Consider the following 7,650-nt stretch of genomic DNA (forward strand, 5'->3'; position numbering starts at 1 on the left):
CGAATCTGGGTCACTGTGACATAAAACACCTTGCAAGCTCTGACTGCGAAGCCCACCAACTCTATGTAAAACCAGACTTGGCTTGTTCTGAAAGGCTCTAATAAGAGAGACTTCCACTTTAGCAGAATGCCATCGAGTGCTGGTGTGAGCAGAAGCTGCAGTGTGAGGGAGACCTGCAGCATGACGTCACAGCTCAGCCTTCACTGCCGTTGCTGTGAGAATGCCAGCGTGACCATAGGGAGCGAAATTCACTAGTATTTTTCATTTGGTTCTTGAAAGTCTTCTAAGTATAGGCCTAAGAGAATAAATCTTGTTGTGGGCTGTTGTGACTACCATCAGATTTCTGGGAGAAGACAAATTAAAAGGAAAATGCATTTCAAAGACTTCTGTGCATCAAGACAATGAAGTGATCTTCAAGCCCAAGTACAGCGGTTTTGCGCACTCATATTCTAAGCTGGTTCTTCATTAAAATAATTTAAACTAAAAGAAGGAAAAAGTCCAATATCAGACATTGCCACTTAAAGGGTTCAAACTAGTTGGCGCCCAATTAACCTGTTTCCAGAACTGATTTTTAGCTGTACCAACCAGTATGGCCCTGCCAGTTAACCAGTTAGGGATAACCACTGGCCTGTGGTGCCCACTGCTTCAGCCATCCTGTCCCTCAGCCCCCACCAGCCTCCTCACGATGCAGCAGTTGGAGGGGTGGCATCTGACCCAGACGGGGCTTGTTGGACCGCGTGCCAGCACCGGCCTGGGATCTGGTCTGATTAGCTGTTACATCCCCTACTAGTTGTTACATACCCTACTTGGAATGTTCATCCCTTTCTGTGTCAAGGATGCCTGAATGGCACAGCAGTGGGTAATCCAAAACCCTCCGTTTGGCAAGTTTTTTGTTAGCACTGAATACAGAAATGTGATGTATGATTGAAATGGTCAAGTGCAAAACTGCTGGGCACACCAAACCTCAGGCAAAACATGGCATGCTTGCTTAACTCTCAGCTCTTCTACCTGTTCTCTCTTAAACACACAGTTTTTTTCCCACTGCATCCTGAGAGGACACCGCTCGATTTGTCTTTTTATCATTCGATCTTGCCGTGGGTACCTTAAGTCATGTAGTGTCAGTGTCAACAGAATACTGTCAGTGAGAGGATCGCTGTCAGCTTTGATTTTCCCAAGCTGCCGTCTTAACACTGACATCCATTCACTTTTAAGGAAAGGTAAAATGTAACTGCCCTGTGGTTTACTGCTTCTATCAAACCTTTTTCACTAGTCTCCCAAAGATGCAGCAATCTATTGTTTAAAATTCTGACCATTTGGGCAAGGGGCGGGGCAGAGATTGTTGTCATTCGGCATGAAGCAGTTTGGTGTGAGAATTTAGAACATGGGCTCTGAACTCACCTGTGTTTGAGTTTCAGCCTGCCCCTTTCATGTGTGACCTTAGGTAAGTCTCTCAACCTAGCCATAAAATAAGGATGATAATATTGTACTGAGTTAATTGCCTCTTAAAATGTGATGGAAATGTTAAGAGCAGTGTGCGTGCCCTCAGTCACACCCAACTCTGCGACTGCAGGGACCGCAGCCCGCCAGGCTCCTCTGGCCCTGGGCTGCTTCAGGCAAGAATACTGGAGTGGGTTGCCATTTCCTGCTCCTGGGGATCTTCCTGACCCACAGACCGAATCTGTGAATCCTGCATTTGCAGGCAGATTTTTTTTTTTTTTTTTTTACCACAGAGTCGCCTGGGAAGCCCGTAGAGCAGAATATTTGATAAATGTGAGGCCAAGCACAATAAGCAACCTAATTATCTGACCCCATATAAACTGTTTGAATATTTGGTGTCTGAATTGTTGGAGAGTATCAGATGACTTTGGGGCCTCTTGATCCTTCTGAGTTTCAGTAAAATGCGTATAATACCTCCCTGCCAGTGTCGTTTTGAGGCTTAAATGGGATATCCCACATAAATGGGATAATGTGAAAGAACCTATGGTACAGTTTACTCAACAAATAATTACTGATTGCCTTTATGCGGTACAACATTGAAGCAAATAGTTTTGGTATCCGTGGAGTTTGCACACAGTAAGACTAAATCTTAATTTTTCAATCAGTGAAGGCAGAGAAATGCCACTTAGACACTTGTATATACTTCAAAGTGTTAGTCACTTAGTCACATCCGACCGACTGTGACCCAATGGACTGCAGCCCACCAGGCTCCTCTGTCCCTGGGATTCTCCAGGCATGAATACTGGAGTGGATTGCCATACAGGTTATAAAATCACATATGCTTCTCCTTCCTGAGGAGAGCAGGTTTCATTCTCACCAAATTACTGAAGCTTTCTAGTCACCAGCTGCTACAAAGATTATGTTACTAGAACCAAAAGAAGGGGCAAGAGTGGTGACTGAGGGACTCGTAGATGCCTGAGCAAGGGCCTGAGTTGTGCCAGTCGATCATGTCTGCAACTCCTATGGAGACAAATGTCAAAAATGAAATCCAGACTGTACAGCTAGTGATCCGGAGCCCTGGGGGTGGTAAACCAAGGCTCCAGGGCACAGCTGGTATTTTTTAATCTCTCCTAGTTGAAGGTCATGCCTGGAAAGGGTACGGGAAGTGAACAGATGGTTTTATACATATTGTCAAATAAGAGTGTTTTTTTCTGGACCTTGGTTTATAGTATCAGTAGTTCAGGGTTCTGAAGGGGCCCCTGGGAAACTGTTGCCAAAACAGGATTGGAAGTTTTGTAACAGGTCAGGATGAGAGCCTGTGAAGAATAAAAGGAGAAGGGCAGGAACAGGTTATGAAAGCCTTCAGACCATAGTGTGGTTCTCACACCCATGAGGGGAGGAAGGGGAAGAATTAGGTAGAAAACTCCTCCGATTGCAGTCAGTTCGGAGAAAGCTTCTCCCAGACTGATGAGGTGCCCCCAAAAAATTGCCCAGGAGAGGAATTGTGTGCAGGGCAGGGGTGATCCAGCTTTGTACTCTTGCTGAGCTATCAGGGCGGGGGTCGGGGTGGGGGGACAGCCTCAGTGTGAAGACAGTATGGGTCGGAACAGTCCGTAGCTGGGGCTGCCTCTCAGCTAGACTTCCGCGTAGCTGGTTGGTTATCTTGAAGCAGAGTTGAGCAGCACACTTGCAGGGATGCCTCAGACCCTAAATCGCATACCATTTTTGGGGAACTGTGGCAGATGAAGGTTGGCCCTTAAGAATCCTATAGGTGAAAGGACCCACATCTAGATCATTGTTAAGTTTTGATTGCCTACATATCAGACACTGGGGGTGCCACCCTGAGTGTGAGAGCAGGGCCTCTACCTTCATGCCGTTTGTAATCTGCTGGGCAGGTCTGTGGATGCCGTGAGGGTATCACAGGTACGTGCTCCTCTCCATAGGGTGGTCTGCAGGTTCCTCTCTGGAGGCAAGCACAGGGGTCCTGAGGCAGGGAAAAACATATTCTAGAAGTGGGAAGAGGTTTATAGGCTGGAGTGAAGCAAACGCTCCAGGGATGGGATGGCATGGGCTGGGGCGAAGAAGCAGTCAGGAGGCAAGGCTTTTGTGGGCTGTGGTGAGGCTTTGAGACTTTATTTTAAATGGAAATGGAAGAACCGAAGATGTTCAGAGAGGGAGAGTGACATGTTAAGACTTACATCTTCTCAAGAGTGTTCTTCCTGCCATGTGGACGATCATTTGGAAGGTGGCCAGTGTGATCGTGGAGACAGAGCCTATGATTGTAAACCAGATGAGTTGTTGGAGACTTGGACCAGAGTGCGGGCACTAGAGAAGGGGGCCAGCGTAAAAAGGTATTCTAGAGGTAGGACCGTCTGAGCCTGCTGGTGGCTTCTCTGTAGATGGAAGAGAAGGAGGAATCCAAGATTCCTGTCAGATTCCTGGCTTAGTCAGCTGGGTAGGTGGTGATGCCATGCACTGAGATGGTAGAGAATGTGAAAGAAGGAACAGATTTGGGAGGAGTTTCTCAGAAAATTAACAACTCAGCTGGGGACACGTTTGGCTGATGCACATAAGCCAAATGGAACATCACATATATTATACTTGAAGCTTATATGTTAAGGTGGCCATATGATTCTGGGGGAGAAGTTGGGCAGGAGACTTAAATTCCAGAGTTGTCAACCTGTGGAAGGTGTTTAAAGCTATAGGATTGGATGAAGTCACTGAGGGAAAAAGGTCATAGGCCCAAGCCCTGGGGAACCCCAACATTCAGAGGTTAGGTAGAGGAATTAGAACAAGGAAAGGAGAGAAGGATCGGGGAGAAGGGGTCCAGCAGATCAGAGAGGAGGGTCCTTCAAGGAGGGGACACTGGCTGTCCTGTGCCTGAGAGGCTAAGGCCTGCAAAATGAAACGTGAAACCTTCTGGCAACACCAGTGCATGTCGGCAGTCTTAACACATTCTTCACACAGGCATTTTCAAGTGAGTGGTAAGGACAGAAGCAGCTAAGAGTCTTCACGCCACTTTGCCGGGATTAGATTCTCGGACAAAAAGAACAAAAGCCGCCACCAGCCACAGGGTGGCGGGGCCTGGGTCTGCAGGGGCTCCGCTGGCTCAGGGCTGGCTGGGCTCCGAGGGACTGGGCAGCGGGTTTCCTGACTGCAGGGAACCAGTGTCCAGGAGTCCTAGGACGTTGGTCTGAGTGGTGCCCTCAGCTGTCCCTGACCAGCTCCAAGGTGGTCAATCTGAGGCCCTAAGAATGTTGACTAATAGTCTGACTTCTGAAGACTGGAATAGAGGAGGAACAAGAGGCCTCCTCCCATTTAGCAAGTGTGAGCAGCAGCTGCAGGAAGGACACGGTCAGCTAGCACCAGGGCCTCGGGAACGTTAAGACTGGCGCTGAAACCAGCAGCAAGGTCTGGCCCTGAGATCCAGCTACCCCAAGGGCCTCCTGGACACGGGGCAGAAAGCTCCACTGCAGGTCAGCACAGTGAGGCAAGAGCCCAGACCATCTCTTGTCATCTTTTTTGTAAGGGTTTCCCAAACTCTTAATTGCCTTTGGCAAGGAGATAACCTGAGGAACAAGTGTCATGCCAGAACGAGGGACTCCTGGCAGGGGCCAGGATTCTCCCTGTGAAGGTCAGGGAAGACTTGTCAGAGATGCAGTAACTTCACCAAGAAGACTTAAGCTGAAATTTGAGAAGGTGGGAAAACCACTCAGGTGAAGCTGTAGCCTTGGCTATTTATTCATCAGAAAAGAGGCGTGACGTAGCAAGCAACCCCTTAATTTGCATGGAAAAAGTAGGAAAAGGAAGATTTCAAGTTAGGAGATTGTATATTAAGCAAAGGGAAATTGGGATGCTAACACCTGGAAGAAATCAGTGTTTCCCAAATACTGAAACAGAGGGCTCAGACTGCAATATGGAAGCCCTGAAATAAAAGGAGGCAGAAGGGCAGAGAATGTCAAGAGATGCTAAAAGTTCCAAGAAAGCCAGAACCCTGCATGAAGTGCAATGGGGAGTATTTGGGTGGAGATGAAAGGAGAGAGGATCAGGAGTGATCTCACCGTGGGGGCTCTATAAAACTCACACCACAGGCCAGTACCAGTGTCTGTGGGCCCTGGCTTCCTCCTCCTGAATCTGAAGGGGGTCCAAGATGTGGTAAAAATAAAAATATATTTCAGTTCTTGAAACCCTTACTAGAATGTTCAAAAGAGTGCATTTGCTAGATTTCTGAAATGTTGGTTTCATCTTTGAGAAGACGAGTGAAAAATGAGGGTCAACTGTCTAGATACACTTCTCATCAAGAAGGCAAAAATGCATCATTGTCTAATTCACAATGACATGTAGAAAGGCACTGGGACCAACAGTGTGAAAACTTCTGTTTTTTGAAAACAAACAAAAAAAGAACAAAAGCTGTGCCCAGCTTCTGGGGAGAGCCTGGATACACAGAGACCAAGCTCCAGCTCAAGATGGCATCCAGCTCTGTGGCCTAGAAGCTTGCCTTTCACGGAGTGTCAATTACAAAGCATTTGGAAAACTAGAGGTAGGACTTCATAGCCCAGAATGGAAAGGGTGCCAGAGAGATGGAGCCCTGAAGAAGGCAGTTCTGTCACACAAGCACGTGACTGAGGAGAGGAGGAAGTGACTCAGGTGCCTCAGGCCCTGGGGCAGTGATGGAGCTTCCAGCAGATGGAACCAAGCCAGTGAGGCTGAGACTTCCCTGGCGGTCCAGTGACTGCGCGCCCGGTGCGGGCTGGGGGTGTGGGGGCGGTTGATCCTGGTCAGGGAACTAAATCTCACATACTTCAGCTAAAAGATCCCGCATGGCACAGCAGACACCCAAGATCTCGTGTGCTGCAGCTCAATAAAGAAAGAACATAGCAGTCCAGTTATCCAAAAGGTTAACTCATGGGCAACACAAGCCAATGAGTTTGAATCTGTTTCCTGGAAAAATTGCAGAATGCTTAACTGAAGAGAGAATTTATGAAACTTTAAAAAGGAATCAGTAAGGAAGGGTAGACTATTCCTATTTGGGTCCATTGGGGGTGCTGGTGTTGGAGGTTATCCCTACATCTGACAAGGTTATTCAGAATATCCTCACTATGGGATGGAGAAATGTAGATTGAGTTAGTATGCACTTTGTGTGAATTCACAGCTGCTTAAACAACCGTATCCAAAGGGGTCAGTCATCCTCCTAAGATTCTTTGAAAGCTATATAGTTATTAAACTCTTTATTATGTAAATAAATTTTAATGTGAAGACTATTGTCCAAAGTGATATACCCTAAACTAACATACATATATATATATTTATGTATATATATGTATGCATGATTGCTAAGTTGTTTTAATTGTGTCCAACTCTTTGTAACCCCATGGACTATAACCAGCCAGGCTCCTCTGTCCATGGAATTCTCCAGGCAAGAATACTGGAATGGGTAGCCGTTCCTTTCTCCAGGGTATATTTCCCACCCAGGGATTGAACCTGGGTCTCCTGCATTGCAGGCAGATTCTTTACCATCTGAGCCACCAGGAAGTCCCATATATATGTTTGTGTTTATGCATGCTAAGTTGCTTTAGTCATGTCTGACTCTGCGACCCTATGGACTGTAGCCCACCAGGCTCCTCTGTCCATGGGATTCTCCAGGCAAAAATGCTGGAGTAGGTAGCCGTTCCCTTCTCCAGGGGATTTTTCCCACCTAGGCATCAAACTCGAGTCTCCTGCATTGCAGGCAGATTCTTTACTGTCTGAGCCACCGCGGAAGCCTCATATATATGTATATGCATGTCTATATGTATATAGACATGCATACATATATATATATACACACGTTCACATACATATATGCACACACACAAACGTATATGTGCATATATGGTGGGGGCTTAGCCCAATACCTGTTCTACTTTGCTCCTTTCCGAAACCTCTCCCTCTGTCTATAACACTGTGAAATAATATATAACAGACTTGGCTTTGGCTTATTAGTCCCACCTCAGCTGTTGTTTTTCAGCTTTAACTTTTGGTGTCTCACTTGTGCTCTTATCCAGATACTGTGGAGAGCCGTTTCAGCTCCACCGAGCTGAACTCTCTTCCCCTAGGGTGTTCAGGGCCCAGCCCACTATCACACATGTGCTTCCACATTCTCCATCGCTGCATAGACTCACCCACTCGTCACTGAGCGGACCGGCTCCAAGCGCATTCTGCAGATGTGTGTAG

This window comes from Bison bison, unplaced genomic scaffold (assembly GCF_000754665.1).
Source record: "Bison bison bison isolate TAMUID 2011002044 unplaced genomic scaffold, Bison_UMD1.0 scf7180017864491, whole genome shotgun sequence".
In the NCBI taxonomy this organism is placed as follows: Eukaryota; Metazoa; Chordata; class Mammalia; order Artiodactyla; family Bovidae; genus Bison; species Bison bison.